The sequence below is a fragment of the Zeugodacus cucurbitae genome, chromosome 4 (assembly GCF_028554725.1).
Source record: "Zeugodacus cucurbitae isolate PBARC_wt_2022May chromosome 4, idZeuCucr1.2, whole genome shotgun sequence".
NCBI lineage: Eukaryota > Metazoa > Arthropoda > Insecta > Diptera > Tephritidae > Zeugodacus > Zeugodacus cucurbitae.
The window spans coordinates 13,837,949-13,855,968 of record NC_071669.1 but is presented as its reverse complement, the minus strand read 5'-3'; the positions used below and the strand labels follow the sequence as shown (position 1 = coordinate 13,855,968).

General features: G+C 39.2%; 1 pseudogene; it reads right to left on the bottom strand.

Moving 5' to 3' along the window:
- The window catches only part of LOC128921408 (Ig-like and fibronectin type-III domain-containing protein 2), a 28,388-nt pseudogene extending 21,123 nt beyond the window's left edge, over positions 1–7,265 (bottom strand).
- Between the last annotated feature and the right edge of the window lie 10,755 nt (positions 7,266–18,020).

Below are 18,020 nucleotides of genomic sequence, written 5' to 3'. Positions count from 1 at the left end.
TCGGCAGTTATGAGATCCAGGAATTAGTCTGGTTAGAAGTGTCTGTTAAAATGGACTTATCGAACCACCCTAGTCCTCGATGGGTATTTATTCTGTTAATATTTTAGTTAAAGCCCTCTGACGGCAGCTGTTCGAAATCTCCATTATATGTTAATATTATTGCTAGTTTATTGATAGAGTAAAGAAATAGGCACTGACGGCATTGGATACGATAACATTGAATCACAAATATCATTATAAATAATGATATTCATGAAAATAATATTAATAATATTACAATGGTGCCTACTGGGCTATTGATAAACTATATTGTATTGTAGTTAATAAAGTACAGCTGGCTCTTTACAAGGAAAAAGTCCTAGATGCCGTTTATGGCATTCATGAAGAGGCATTTATGAAGAGGCTATAAGAACTAAACCGAATGGAAATAACAAATATTTTGGGGGTGATATACACTTCGAATTCACAAATAAAGAAACATTTCTTTTGATTCGAAAAATGGAATTATATCCTTTCGCTGATCAGAAAGACTACGAATCGAACAAACTGCTATCATGAATCAATTACTGTTGAATCAATTACTGTTGAGTTACTCCCGAACGAGCTCTAAACTTATTAAATAACAATATCTATCGCCGTTTTAGTAAGATGTATGATCCCGCTGGAAGGGAATGGGAATTTTATTAAATCGAGAATACTTTTGACTGATCTGAAAACCCACAGACTGTATTCGGCCTGCTGAGAGAGTTGAGTAAACAGGTAGCTCTCATGAAAACCTACTATCGAGAGGAGAGCAAAGAAGAAATAAGAAAACGGAAAAACATAAAAAGAATATTTTTCCTCCCCTACAACCTTTTGCCCCTTAAAATCTAAAACAAATAACCTAATTAGGTTACTTTTTTCAAATGCAAAATTTTTTTTAATTCCAACGCTGGCAATTGGAAAGCCCAGATTTCTAATGCAGCAAACACAATTAAGCCAAGTAAACAGAACCGAAATTAAATGGCTACAAAATGTGGCAACACAGCTGAGTAGCAACCACGTCCGGTGGCATGCAGCACTCACCAGCAGCCATCGAAGCCATCTATTTGAGAAGCCAAATCCAATTTCTTGGACAAAGCCAGAGTCGAAGTCAAAATGCTACAATGTAAATGTGTACACTTTAGAGTTAGAGAGAGCTTCTACTGCCGGCTAAGCTGGGTAATTTGCATGGCATGGCAGCAAAAAAAAGTAATGCCAATAACTGAAGTTTCTTACACAACCTAACCGTATTTGCCAGCTAGAGCGCGACTAGCTGCCACAAATGGTTATGCGAGAGTCTACAGTTCAAGAGTAGGCGCCTCAATGCTATTAACTGAGTGAATATTTATGAATGTGTGAGGGTGCGGGACTTAGTCAATTGAAGTTGCTGGCCGCAAGTGAATTGAAAACCAACGAAGATTTTAAAATGCATCTCTACAATGCATGTGTATGTATGCATATGTCTGTATGTCTAACATGATACTCACGTTTTCCAGTTTCGCCACAGTCTCATAGAGGGTCATGTTATTGACTTTGCCATATTGCACGATAAAATCGATATCATCATCATCACTGTTGGTTGACATCGACGCATCATTGCCAGCAGCAGTGGCAATGTCATTGTTCGCGTTGCTCGTAGTTTTCTTCTCTACTTCACTGTCACTTTCTGTTGTTGTTGCTGCAGTGGGTGCACTTGCCTCGTAGCCGGCTTGTCGCCAAGTTGAGCTAATTGTGGTATTTGTTACCGAAGTGGCGTGCACGTCCTCAGCCGGACCGGGTATGCTTTCGGTGCCTGTGACAAAAATGGGAGGGAGAGAATAAAAGAGAATGATTAGAAAAGTTGTTTAACGTTCTTGAAGCGTGAATAGTGCAATATCATTTGCCAAAACGAATTTTATGGTATTTTTAGTGGGTAATTTGTTGAAATTTTAATTGTTGTCATAAATTTGCTTAGAATAAGTATAAAATGAAAGAGGCTGCTGGTTGGTGACTGGTGACTTGTTATATGTAATGACTAGTAATAATAAAATGGCGTTTAGAGTAGAAAACTGCGCTGGATCGCTGGTTCTATAAATTAGGGTTGACTTTATTTTAAGATTATTTTTAATTAATGGTGGCAACCATAAACTTAGCTTCCTACCAAATTTGAAGTCAAATAGTGAATTAATCGAGTTCAAATTTAGCATGAAGACAAATTCAGAGTTGCCATCTTTAAACAAAAAAAAAAACAAAAAATCCATAAAACCGATTGTTTAGGATGTTCAGTAGATAAAACTGGCTTCATTGACATTTTCATTTATTTGATTAGATTGTTTTGTTAGTCCGATCGAGGCAACCCTAATCAATGAATTTTACGTTCATCCATCGCTTATTTCTTGCATGGAGACTCCGAACTTTTTTCTTTATGGATGGGAACAAAAACAATTAATTAAATGTTTTCTAAATTATAGCGGTATATAATAGGTTAGTACCAAAAAACTGGCATTACAAGAAATTTAAAAAATATATGTGGCAACCCTGATAATAATTTTAAGCTTATTGCTGGACTTCTTGGTCGCACTTCCTCCTCGGTTTACATTTTGGAAACCTGTACTTGATTTGCCAAATTTGAAAAGTGACGAATCGAACAAAGAAATGACATAAATCCCTCCGACTGGTATAATAAGATAGAGATATAGAGAAAAAGACCTAAGATCACATAAAGCGGACAGAAGAGAGGGTTGAAAAGTGAGGAATCCAATATAAATCACTTCGACTGGTATAGTCAAATATAGATATCTAAATATATATAAGAAAGAGGATATGTTCAAATGAAGTGAGCTGAGAAGTGGCTCAGTATCTGATGTCATGCATATAAATTAGAAGGTTTTACAATTATTCACTCTCTGAGAAGTTGATGTGTTTCAATAATACTTAGGTTAAAAAAATATAAAAATAACTATACAGACAGTGTATGCAGCCAAAAATTATTTTAGAATTATTTTTGACATTACCACAACTATAATAAATATATATTGAAGCCACCATGTCAAATGCATACATATTTCTACTCGTACATACATATGTACATACAAACATTTGTAAATACTTGAAGGAAAACGCAATCGACTATACCATAATGAGCCCTGGCATGTGTAGTGCATGCATAAGACTGGCACACAGGCATTTGCTAATTAGAATGCAAGTTAACACATACAAGTATATCTGTAAATATACATAGCAACTTGTATGCAAGCAAAACATTTGTTCGCCTGTCTTTGAGAGCTTAAGTGAATATAAACGCAAATTAGTGCATGCAAGCGTATGCGTGTCTGTATGGGTGCTTGCATGCTGCTCAATCAAATTGGCTTTAATTGTTGCTTAATTGGCAAATACAAAGGCTGTTGATGCCACTCATTGTCTGGCTCAAGCGCAAAGCTAATATTGTTGTAAGTAGTAAATAACAACAGTGTGGTATTGTTGTTATTTTTGCATGACTGCTAACTTCGTTTGTGGCAGCAAGCAAGGTTGTTGCAATGTTAAATGTCAGTGTGTGTGCGACTGCTACTTGACAACAATTATACCAGTTAATACAATGAAATTTTGTTTTACTATATTTATAATAACAATAAAAACAAGCAATAAAGTGCAGCAGTCAACAAGAACAACAATGCCAAAGTTGGAGTGTGGCAAGCATGTGAGCAGCATGCAACAACAATTTACTTCACGCTTGAGTACGCAAATAAAAGCAACAAGTATGAATGAGAAAAACAATAAGAACAAACAACAACATCAGTTATAAACAGTTGTGTGTCTTAAATAATAATAATAAAAAAATAAATGAATATACACAACCACAATGTCAACAAGGTGTAATAGGCGCACTTAGCCAATAGTGCCACTAACAGCCAGCCAGCCAGCCACCTATACAACAACTAAGCAAACATTCGGTATTACACTCACCTTCTTCGATGCACTGCAAAATATTGCCCGCGTAGGACAAACAATCACTGGAGGTCGTGGCATTGTTGCCGCTATAGCTGCTGCCACTCAACGCGCCACCACTGCTGCCACCGCCGCCATTAGTGTTTTGCGGCATGACGCCACGGCAGATGGTCATGCAGGCGGTGGGCACACCGCGGTGTTGACAGCAAGGTGTATGATCACGTCCGCCGGCCGCGCAGCGCACAATGACAGCTGCGAATGAAAAAGAGAGGGTGAAGAAGTGTGGGAAAAACAGTAACAAAAATATGAAATTAAATTTCTGACAAACATTTATCTACGTCAAAGTTATTTCCTTTCGCGCTTTTCTACATCTTCTTCTCCATCATCTTCTTCTTCCTCATTTACTTACACATTTGTGCTCGACACGCCGGTCCGAGCTTTTCAATATCCGACAATTTGATGTTGTACGAACAGAGTGGCGCACATTGCGGCAGCAAGCCGGATGCCTGACAGCATTTTGTCATATTGTAAACCGGTTCGGGCTCATCCACCGCCTCGGCGGGTTGTGCGCGCGTAAAGAGACGTGGCGATGCCTCACTTTTGCCATATTGATTGACGGAGACTACATGAAATTCATAGTATACTTCGGGTTCGAGTCCCTCCAAGATGAGTGGTGGGTTTTTCTGTAAAGGAAAAATTGAGAAAATATTTGATAAATTTGGAGAGGGAGGTCTGGCTTAAAATTCCTAAGTATAGAGAAAATGGTCTACTAGCGCTTGATTCGGCTGAGTTCTAAGCCAAAAATAAAGATCGGAGGTCATTTAATAGACATTTTCACACAATATTCTCCGAAGACTTAAAACAGACGAACCAACGATTACGAGTCGATCAAAATCTAATAGAGCTCAGTACATAAACCTGTTCAATGATACAGACAAATACACTTCAGCGGCTTGATCTCATGGACCCCGGACGAAAAATGAGTTCACGAAAAACCGACCAACAATTGATGGATCCAGTAACGAGACTTTACTCTTCCAGAAAGTTACTGAGAAACTTTGACAAAGGCAGAATCAAGAGATTGATCTCTTACAACTATGCCGATCTTTATCGAACGGAATGGCGATCAAAATATACCTTTCCCTCGACAGTAGAGTCGACGTAAATGAAACGGACCCAGATTTTTAAACGCTCACTCATCCGACTTACAATCTACACTGGTCTCCACATATATTATAAGTCTAGACTTAAGCTTAAAACCCTATAAAAGAATTGGACTCACCTTCACCACAGTCAGATAGTCATCGCCTTCACCCAAACGTCACATGATAAGTGCTTATTGTGTCGGCCAAACGTTTGGGTTTATCCCAGTCCAAAATTATGAAGTTGTCGGCCTTAGCCACAGTACGTATCATTGAAGGTGGATCAGCGAGCACGCCATAAGCCTGGAAGAGGCAGCTACTGTACTCGGACATGAAGCGTAGGCACCTAAAACACATTGAATAAGAAAATATGTTGCTTAAGAAGAATCTTACAACAACACAGACGCTCACTCACTTGAATAGACTAAAGTCCAGGGTTGATATTTTGCCCGAGCACAGTGGAAAGCAGACCCCCGGTATACCACGCGCCCGACAGCAGGGCGTGTGATCGATTTTATTCGCTAGACAAGTGAAAGTGATATTGGACCAAGGTGCACAGACCATAAAGTCAGGCAGTGTAGCTAGATCGGTCTTCTGTGGATCGCACATCTTATCAAGACACTTGCGATGTGTCATGCCATTGGCCTCACAACAGCTACGTATATTCGGTAATGCCGGCATAATACTCTCAACCGAAGCAGACTCCTCGGCATCATCATTTCTCGGTGTGAATACCTCACTGGTATTAGTGAATACACGCAAACGTTCGCTGGGCAAACTTGAGCCGTACTCATTATGCGCCGTCACCACTATCGCGTACATTGTGAGCGGCGTGAGATCTTGCACTGACAGCATGGTCTGATTAGCTGGCACTGTGCGTATAATCGTCTGCTCTAATGGACGTTTCTTCTATGAGTACGCATTGGACACTTCATTTTCATCGAAACTGTGCAGTGCCGTTAAGTTCACACTGTAGTAGGTCACCTTGTGAGCCAGCTTCTCCGGTTCATACCAATGCACCGTGACACGCGTCTCTGACACATGATCAACTGTAACAGTTGTCGGTGTGCTGGGTATATTCTGCACGCCCTGCAGTATGCACTGCAGACCACTGAGTGTGTGATGTACACAAGACACACGCGTCTTCAGCAGATCCGTGAAAGGTGTGTACTCACCGCGACACATATCCTGACATAAATCCGGTATCTGCTTATCCACACCAACATGGCACATGATCACGTCCATCAGCCATGCAACGTACAATATTCGGAAAGTCCTTCTCGCAAGCTTCGGGCTCTATGCCCGTCGTGCCGTCGATTATATTATGCACATTATAGAAACCCATGCATTCCGCGGTGACATTAGCGCGCTCACAGCATTCGGTGAAATCGTGTGTGATTCGTGGCGCGACAGTTGGTCCGCGCCAAAACGAACGATTGTCGGTGGCGTCAAGTGGCGGCGGCACGAGATAGACATCACTTGATTCTGTGGTGGTCGTGATGTTGCTATTACCGGTCGGTATCTGCTTGACTGTGGAATTGAAGAACGAATTGTGAAATATATAACGATACAGTCGTGGACTCCAGGGGTCTCCAGCTTCCAACACCTACCTGTGAGTATATGTATACTCCTGAGCACAGGCTCGGAATTCAGCTCACAGATGTAACTACCCGAATCTTCGGTAGTCAAACGTCTTACGAGCAACACCCACACCTCACCGCCCGATTCCAGGCCTTTGGGATCTAAACATAAGATAAATGTAATACTTTCCACATTAGCCAACATTTTGTTGTGCTTATACCTTTCTTCCACTCACTTTCGTCATGCAACACACTGATACGTGTGTCGTTCGTCACTCTCACCATACCGGCTGTGAGTATTTCGTCGGATTTCTTCCATATCACTGTGTGATTGGTGCGATTCTCTGAGACAACGCATGTGAGCAAGGTGTCTTTGCCTTCGTAGATCAGTGATGGACCACCAGTTGCTGTACGGAGGTGGATTTAGAAAAGAAGGGAAGTCAATTTTTTCAGTTTCTTAATACTATCAACCAGGTTTAGGTTTAACAAGTTTTTTGTTGTACTCACCAATTGGTACACCGGAATTAACAGTCGAGAATAAGCATGTTGATGTTGTTAATACCACCAGCAGCCTAAGCATTATTTCCATTAATAACGGTCACCTAGAATGAGAGATGGAAAACACCAGTGATAAGGCTTTGGGGGTACAGTTAATATTTTTCTAAAAAGAAGTCTATACAACATCCTAATATTAAGATGGCTTTCCTCGGACTTATCTGAACAAAGAAATATCTCCTTGAATTTACAAGGATTCTTGCCTACTTTTCGAAGTTCAAGGAGACATGATCATGAGATAGATACTTCGAGAATAACCTACAATTAACTGGGATTTTTTCCTACCTTTTGAAGTTTAAAGAGAACTTCTGATAGATCCCAGATAGTAGATATGTACTTCGACACCCATCACTGGACGGAAGTATAAAAACCGATTCGACGTTCAATAATCAACTATTTAAAGCCCTGAAAGTAGTACCCATCCAAGTTAAACTTCAAATTCGCTCAAAACGAAGACCAGCTAATTATCTAATGACAGCTCGTTAAAAGTGTGTTATCCTAAAACCAATCTCATACTTTACTTCTTAAAATAATATACTAAACTTTTACTTTACTAAACGCTTTAGAAGTACTTTTTATGAGCATTCCAACAGCCAGCTGATGGTCATAGCGACAGTGTAAACAGGCTCATAAAAATGAAAACAAACAAAACAAATGCGGAAAGGACAAAAACTGAAGGAATGGAAAGGTTTAAAAAAGTTAAACAAAAAGGCAAACACTTGACACGTGCCAGGCGGCGCAAAATATCAAGCTGAAATTTGAGGTTAGCTTGAGAAGTGATTGCATTTGGGAAGTGGAGAACCTTTTGGGCGCAGAAGAGAATAAGTATTCGTCAATAAGTCTCCAAAAGTTTATATATTTTTTTATGATAAACCCGATAATAACACCTTACTAAATAGATGACAGCTGACTATTTGGCAATTGACAGTAGCTGTGTTGTATTTAAAATTATAATTTTACTTTACCTCCAAAAATAAATACCTGATTCGAGGCGATATTCTCATAACTTTTTGTGGAATCAGTGTTAATTTCTCCAGACTTTTCGAGTAATTTTAAACCCTTCTTAGTTTATCCAACCACCCTCGTAAGAGACCACAAGCGCCGACAAATATATATATTTTTAGACTAAATTGTTTTTACTTTCTAAGGCTGTACTCTCAGCATGAGTATTTGCCGTTAAGTAGCTATATATAACTCAACACAGTAACAGCAGCTAACTAATCTCTTAAGTAGCCTAATGAGTATGAAAGTGCCTATACAATTCAACAGACGTGTTGTTGGAGGAGAAAATGTTATAAAAGATGAAAAATATAATAATATGAGAAATTATGGCCGCATAACAAGAAAAATCTGTTGTGAAGAGATAACAAATGTTGGCAAAATGAAAGACAGTAGGACAGCATAATGCCGGATTCTTAGGAGCCGGTGGGGAAAGGTGCGCCGTAGTAAGGAAAATAAAAAGGTGACACAGAATAAATAGTCTACATAAATGGTCGGGCATAAAGAGAAGACAAATAAAGGTGAAGTGTTGTTGTGCTTAACTAACAAAAAACTGCTAAGTATCAAACGAAGCGAGCAAAATTTTGTTATGGACCTTTAATTTATGTGTAATTTGTTGTCAAAACAAAAAGTTTCAAAGGAAGGAAAATAGAATTATGTCGAAGGTCGTAATGGTAAAAGTTTTGCATATACGAGAAGGAAAGTGGATAAGCTTTTAGGCGGTTTTAGACCTTTTTATGCTAAAGAAATGAGAACAGACTTACACAGATTAAGTGAGTACACAAAATGTTACAAAGTTCAGGCAATGGCTGTGGTAAGGTTCCGGAAATACTATTGGAATTTGTTTGTGGTATTAAACCAAAGCAAGTATTGTAGGTTGGGGTTTTAGTGGAACCATTAGAAATCAGTCCTGAGGATACCAGTCAAAGATTGATCATGTGCTCTTTTGGATTAGAAGAAATTACAGATCTCGATGATGGACTCTAATGAAGGATTTCAATATATTCCATACCGTTCTAAGAAGTTTTTACTTCCGTTTGGTCGAGATCCTCGAGGTGAAAAAACCTCAAAGCTGCACTAGAACATTCAGGACTTTGATTGAAAATATCAATAAGAGAAAATTGCTGCACCGAATATTTAAGGTCAAAAGAAGAATTTGAGAGGTTAAGTTTTTGATCGAGAAAAGAACCTATTTTTACAAATCTCCAGTCATTCGCACAATCCTTGTATTCGCGTAGACGTATGGGTACGCAATGAAATACAAACAAGTGAAAAGCCTCTTACTGTAGCATTCTAATGAATCTGAATACTGCCAACCATTTTGCTTCTCCATCAGTGAGATTCCAAATTTTGTTGGCAAAACACAAATTCGAAAAATACTAAAGCACCAGCAATTGATAGTCGGCTGTTTGCACACATTGCATTGTGCTCGAAGCCATGGAGGAGACTTTGGACGGTTTTCACTTTTGCAATGTGGGCCTGCAAGCGCTATTGACTATTCCTTGAACTAACATCAGCGCTGTTTTGCTAACCGAGTGTGGGCTGTGATCCAATTGTACTAGTAAACTGTTTATTTGGTCACTGTCGTGCCTGGTGATTAGCCGCTGTCATCTGCCGGTTCATACATTTAACAGCGCATAAGGAGTCAACGTTCTTCAGGTTATAAGCCTACCTATTGCTGCTAATTATAATAAACCACAGTAAACAATTGTGTATGAAGGCTTTCAGTTAATTAGAGTTAACTTGGATGGTCCAAATGCTTTTTCACTTAGTGAATTTTTTTCCGTTAAGTCCGAGATATTTTTATGAGGATTTACGAAAAAAAAAAACATAAAAATCGTAAGGACCTAAAATTTTTGTGCATCTATGTTTCACTATCTACTAACTACAACATCCAAAAGTACAAATATAGTCAGCTCATTCGAGATATTTTGCGTTAGATTTCCTAGAACCTCGAATTTTGAGACATTGGATAGAGACTTAAGTAAATTCTGGCGGATCTTTGCAGTGAAATCACCGATCGAAGTCGAAAGAGACTCCGTTGTAGTGATCTTGTGTCTCGATATATAGTATTTTATTTCCGAACTTAAGAACATCATATACTAAATATTTGGATATTTTAGAGTTTGTTGTTGTTTGTTAGAAATTTTAAAAGTTTACCACTTCTTTTGTTCTTGAGTGGTTGTCTTTTATTCACACAGATGATTTTTGCTCACACGGCAAAACACAAGTACGACAACGAAAACTGAAATTTCTTAGCAACCTTGCAAGCCCATTAAAACAGCTTGGAAATTACACACAAACAAGTTTTCATATACACATCCATATATATTTATATGAGTGAGTATGTGTGTGTGTGTGTTTCTATTTATTTGCGGTTTGATATCTCCGCATCACTGCTCTTGCCAACGTAACTTTTCCATTTTGTATTAATTAAAATTTCGTAATGCCAACTATTTCGCGAGTAAGCGAACTAACGACGATGGTAGAGAGTACTAACACATACACAGATATAAAATAGCACGCACATATATATTTAACGGTTGTTTGCAAGGCACAAAGTGAATTGTATGCATTGCAAGTGGCATGTGACATGTGGCAGGCAGCATACAAACATAGATAACGGATGTGTATGTGTGCATGTTTGTGGCTGTGGTGCGTCGTATGCTCAGCGAAGAGTTGGCTGGTGCTTGCAGTATTTTGTACAGCTAGCATTTCGAGGTGAAAATATGAAAGATTATGTGACATATGTTCGCTGACAATGGGAAATTTTAGAATTTTCGCCAGCATCACACACCAACACAAAAAGTTGGTTATATAAAATATTCATATTCCTATGGTACATGCCACACGCCGCACAGTGGGTAAAAGGCGAAAAAAATATGTAATTTTTAACTATCTAATTTTAACAAAATTCCATTCCAGTAGTGTTTCTAGACTATTAATATAGTTTAATTTATCACGTATTTGCGAATTGACATTTCACTGACATAACACTGTATTTTTAAAGTCAAATAAAAATAGAACTCTTGAAAATTGTGAAAAATATTGAGAAAAATATGAGAATCCCATACGTCTGGTTTTCGACGTTTTATGCAATAAGAAGTGACTTTAAAGTCTATCCTAATATATATTATAATATATTATAAAATAATTATTTTCATTTCATAGGCCTAATTCATGTCAATTTTGACAAAGTTTTAAAATAAAACAATTTTTTAAACACTTTTACATAAAAATTATAGTTTTGACTATTAGCTACATGTACCTACATAGTCTAGTTAGTCCTAATATTTTATGTACACTTTAAGGAGTATGATAACGAAAAAATGAACTGCGGATACGTGCGGATAAGGATCAAAGATAGCTATGAACGGTTGTTGTGACAACGGGCGTAATTCATAAACTTCACATATTGATAATTTAAAGTATCGTTTGTGTAATTTCGAAATTCGTTGTGTAATAAAAACCTAACAGTGTGATTTGCATAATCTACAATATACTAACGCCATTTTTTTTCTTCAATGTCAAATTTGCCTTGTAAAGTTCTATAAAGTTATGAAAACAAAATTTGATACAAAGGATCATATTAGGCAAATGAATATTTGGAAAAACATTTATGTTTTTTGTGCATATCTCGTAAACTGCTAAAGCTAAAAAAATTCGCGAAATCGGTTTACAACATTTACATCATAGTTTTCAAGTCCATCTCATACAAATACTACATTTAGAGTGTGGCATCGCGCGCAGGTGTAAAAATCGCCGAAATCGGACTATAACTTTTTAAGGCTCCAGATACAGAACATGAAGGCCTCAGTGTTTTTGGCTAATTCGGTAAATCTCTCAGATACTATCATAGCAAATTTTTTTGTTAAATATCTGATTATAATGTCTTATTAACAATATGTATATACTATATATATTTATATATTTAAATGTCTTGTGAAGAATCTATATATGTATATATGTAAAGAAGAGGGCGGGCGGGAGTGAACCACGCCTTTTTTCTTTCCATATATTAAGATCTCTGTTATCACAATAAATTGACAAAGTTTAAAACCGAAAATAACAAAATTATTATAACTTGTCCCGATCGTTCCTATGGGAGCTATAGGATATAGTCGCTCGATGTGGCTAATTTTATTTGATTTACTTCTCAACGGGAAGTATTTATAGCCGCGGCTTCATACAAGCGGACCCACTGTGCGCCGTGGCAAACAACCTGCGAAGTGGCAAGTGCGACCGCAGATTTGAAAATGGTGTTCTACTGGTGTATGTACATAACTTTGTGAGCGTGTGTGTGTCGTTGCGTGAAAACTCGCTTTTTGCTGCGCCATCTAAAGCGCTGGGCGTTTTAATTAGTATGTCAGTGTCGCAAACCACATTAAGAGCAGGCGCTAACTAAGCCACAGCTTCGTCGTCGTTGCAGTCTAGTTTTAGGCGCGCAGCCACGCATGCAATCAATTTTATATGCCACAAACTATTTTCGAATAGCATATGGCAAACTTTGCAATTGACTGCAGCAACCCGTTCAACTCATTAACTCCACCATTACCAACATTATTATCAGCAACTAATATAATCTGTGAGCTCTCACAGCCACCCGTGTGTTGATTCTCAAGTAATGATTTTAAAACTAAGTGCCAAACTTGCTATTAGCAACACTCAACGGTACTTAGTATACAAAAACAATTTACTACGTAGTTTGGTGGCATACTTTTGGGGGCGGTTTGTTGGCTGTTTGAGTATTTCCAGAATGTTTTACAGAAAATCGCTGGAAACTGCGTTCGTTCTGGAAACTGTAACAAATTAAACTAATACTTATCCAGGCTAGACTCTGACATATGAAAGACACAATGTTTTTAGATCTGAGACATCGATGGCTAACATCGATGCTTTTTGACGAAAACATCGATTTTTCTAAAACATCGATATATCGTTTGCATCCCTAGTCCAACATCTGCTATTAAAAGAAACAAATTTCCTCAAGCTCAAGCTTCTCTTTTATACACTTTTATGAATACCCAAGTAAAAGAAGAGATCATGCAAGCACTAACACCTCAAAAACGACTGCAACTTTTTGAAATTAAAGCCTTACTACATCATCTAACTATTTAAGATCACGAAATAAGATTAATAAAATGCAATGCAAACAATTCGATGCGAGAGAAAGGAGTATTAGACACCTTCTTCCATTCAACCACTCAAGTCTTCAGGTAGTACTTTCATTCGAGCCAGCATAAGCTAAGTAATTTGGTAATTTAATTCGGTTGCCACGGTAACCCGACAACCATTTTGCTGCATTGTTTTCAGCGAACTAACGGTACAGAGTGCTTCAGTTGGAGCAGTGCTTTGCTTTTCTGCTAACTAATCTACTTATAGAACTGCTAACAGTTGATTGCGTTTAATATGGGACAAAACTACGCTGCATACCACAGCGCTGCTTACGAGTTGCCCTCACTAATTTCCCGAAGAAGCGGCAGCAGCAGCAACAGCATATTTGGTGAATTTCGCGATGAAGGCCAATTGCGAAAGGAAGACAACAAAGCGGCGACGGGATGATAAGATTACGCATGACGGGACGATGTGGCATCCAACGAGAGGCAATCGGAAGTGCCTAAATTGCTTGGAGAATCTACAAGTATAGGAGAAAGCAAAAGCCAAGCACAGCGACTACAGTTTAACGCATCCGTGGAACAACATAAGCGGACGGAAGTTAATTGGAGTGTGGGAACTTTGAAGAGTGCAAAGCAAATAAACCGTCACACATATGTTACGCTCTGCAGCAGCGACGTGCCAAATGTCATAAGAACTATGAAGAGTATTAGTGTGCGAACATAAGCGACAGCGATGATAAAATACAGACAAGCTCTTTCCCGACACTCGACGCAAACCGCACAGCGTCAAGGCGACAGACGTTGTTCGCGGCTGTAAGCTGTGTCAAGATCTGCGACGAACGTGCCCATCAGCGTCAAGATGTCGCACGATTTTTATGACAACAGTCGCGCTTTTACGCGCATCCTGTTGTATTTCATTTTTCTTCTTTTTTGGCTGCTTTTGACTGCGCACAGCTGACAGGCTTAGGTAAGCAGTTGATATGTGCTTCGCTGCTTTGCTTACCTGGCGATTGCGTGCTCATGACGGTGGCACATTGCTACAAAAGTGGCGGAGTCATAATGCTGCAGCTGCGCTTTAAGCTCTTCCACGAGCTCTTCTTGATACGAGTTGACTTTACCTGGCTTCACGTCACAAGTTTGCTTTTCGAAATGTTGACGGTGGACTGACAGCTGTAGTGGCTGTGAGAAATTCGAAAACACTTGCGAAGAAGTCTTTGGAGGGCTTATACCAATTTTCTATAGGATTGATATAAATCATCTGCAAGAGCTTGGGTGTGTCTGAAGTATTAGATGAAGTGAGTCCCAAACTTGTGAGCTCCTGTAAAATTATATTATCAGTAGAGGATGCACAAACAAAGTGCCCGATCTCATGTTGGTCGAGAACTTCATATATTCATTAGTTCTGGTGAGATCCTACGCACGACCGTCGACATCGCCCGTTAAGTTCGTTAGATTTAAAGTTACTATGGCAACTCTTTTGTAGAGCTCGAGATTCAAACAGGAATGAAATCTACCTTCTATTTTGTTCCTATTGCTTCCATTAACTGGATTGCTGGTATTACCACTTCAACTCAGAGGAACTCTTAGCAAAGTTAAAGATCGTCAGAATACCGAGACCTTGGAGTCCTAATCGCCGATCCTGCTTTTGTTGTTGGTGATTTTTATTATTTTCGGTACCTCGTTGTTGGGTTTTTATTTCGCTGCTGTACACCATTTTTGCCAACGTTGCCCACAAAAACACGCTTAAATCAGACACAGGAACCGATGGCAAAATTTGAACGAGAAGCGTGCGTTGAGCGCACTAGAGCAGAGGAGAGGGAAGAGAGAAAAAAAATGCAACGCTGCTTTTGTTACGACAACGCGTGCGAAAGGGAGTGAAGGAAAATATTAACAATGACGATGCAACAAAGAGATTAAAACAGATATGTGTTGCACCGACACCCACACAAGAGAGTATTTGAGAAAATAACGCGACGAAAATTTGTCATGCCGTGCACGATAGCAGCCGAGGCAACAGCAGCAGCAGCAGCGGCTTAACAAAATCACTGCCATTGGCGGCAACACTGAACTTGGGCTACACAAACGCGCTGTTGTTGCGCCACAAAGTGTAGCTTAAATGACACGTAGCGGCACTAAGTAGATAGCTACTTTTATGTGCGGGTGTGAGAGAGGGTGTGAGCTTGAAGGTAACTGGCGAACAAAAGGTTGCGTGCGGCTTACACTTGACAATGACGGTGGCAGTGCCTAACACACACACAATACCAATTTATACTGAAAGCCAAAGAATCTGCGCTCACCCAGGCATTTTATAGTTATTTAAGGCATATGCGGCATGGCATGACCAACGCCAACAACATTAGCGGCAGTCAGTCAGACTATAGTGCCTGAATGCTCTTGAGTACTCCTCGGTGCTTCTGCATCGCCTGACTTTGGTGACCTGTAGGCAAAGGCAAAAGCCAAGCTTACAATCAACATGAGTGGTTCGTATGTGAGTTCAGTTGTACTGTTGCATATGCGCACGCATATGGCGAGCAACTACGAGATGTACGTTAAACAACCCGCAGTAAATGCTGTGAACATATTGGATGAAAAGGGAAAAATGTAAGAACGTAGTGAACGTATGTACCAGAAGACACTCAAGTAAAACACCTAATAGGCCTCTGTGAAGTTTGCGTTGGCCTGCAGGTATTTATGGTGTGCGAAAGCGACAGCGAAAACGGGTAAATTTAATATCAAAGTAAGTATTAGTAATACGTTGAAGAAAGCTGAAAAAAGAAGCAGAAGAAACTTAAAAAAGCGGAATAAAACTTAAAACTAGCAAAATCAAAGACACTTGTGGCATAAATAACGCAATACAATACAGTTAAAGAAACGCGGAGAAAAAGCCCTGTACAAACATTATCACGGACAAAAGCGCCTGAGATAAGTAACTTTGTAAAATGCCGTAAAGTTGAGGCATTGAAAGAGAAAAGAGTAAGGTAAACAGAAAAGCGCAACATTCAGCAAGAAATGCGCCGAAAGACGCATTGAGGAGCCCCTAAAGAGTCACTCGTCTCGGGAGGCACTCAACAATTACCACTAAAAGCATTACGAACCGTGTCGCTAATAGCATCAAAGGGTAACAAATTTGATTTCCAAGTAAATGTTGAGAGATGGAATTAAGACACGAAAATGCGACACTAAAGGCTGAACTGCGAAGCTTAAGAAGTTGAAGTCAAACATCGTCAAATGAAGCAAACTTTAAAGTGTGAAATGAAATAGTTTTAACAGAATAAATTAATTTTATCTCTGTGGGTATCTCTGTGGTTCAATGTAAAAAATTCTTTAGAGCCCTCATATGTCTGGCCTAATAATAAGAAATAATCGTAAAATCCAGAAAATAATATGGTTTATCGCTTAATATTTAATTACTCCAAGCTATTTAATTAAATCTGAAATTTACTGCTGCATTTATTATAATTTTATTGTTATGATTTAGAAGAATCAGCTTCAATTTAGATTCAGTGCAATCGAATTCTCGAAATTTTCAACCAAAACTACGCTTTCAAAACACATTTTAATTTTCTCCATTACTCAAATATATGACCCAACTAAGTTAGTAGATTTAGAACGAGTCAATCTTTCACCTTTCCAACTATTTCATTCCACCAAATCTTCGACATTCCATCACACACTGGCGCTTGCAAAGTCCTTAAACAACGATAGTAAAACGCAAAAAAATGCCTACGCAATAAATTACCAAATAACCGAGGCATATACGCAACATTTCTTCTACTTCTTTTACGTGGCACTCATATCCCGCACTGCAGCCGTTGTCGACGCCACTTTTAATAGCTGTTTTAAGGTTGCGCAGAGTTTTCTCTTTCACTTTCACGCCACAATCACTGCTGCCCGTTACTCAATCGCTAGCCAATGGCTTAGCGCAACAATGATTGCATAGCAATCATGGCAGTGCAACAAAAAAACCAACAATAGTAAATTCAGCACATAAAAGTTAGCAAGAAACGCGGTTATGGCTGCCTGTTTCTCTCATTCGTTCATACAGCAGCCAGGCACTTAATTCATTTCCATGCATCAATCTCCACAGCTGTTAAAGTATGCATGGCATGGCAATAGCAACAAAAACAATGCCAGAAAATGTAGTGAAATATTGCTAGGTGAAGATAGAAGCAACACAATAGTACCAAACCAACTGTTGCTAGCCGTAAGTGTGGGTCGGCCAGCAGTTAAAACGCTGCTATGCGGCTTCCCAACGCTTCACTGCATGAAACTAACAGTTCTTAAGGAGGCAACTAGCCGCAGCAGCTGCTGCTGTTGCACCTGTAGTAAGTCAACTACTTGCTTTTGCAGGCACACGCTCCATTGCTCTAAGCGTCATAAAGTTTGCCTCTATTGTACGGCACTTCGCTGCTGCGGCGGCTGCTGGCTCTGCAATCCATTAACCATCTATCAGTGTTCTACCAGCCGCATTCGCCTTGACTGCAAGCAAGTGTATGTGTATGTTCGTCTATTTGCACAAATATATGCCAATATCCTTCAACTTTCCACTGCAGCAACACACAAAAGCTTGACGTACGGACATACTGACTGCTGACTGACAGCGTTTGCAGCTAAACCGCACCGCACTATTAACCCAACGTCATCCCATTGCACCCTAACCACTGCGATTTTTCTCAACGATT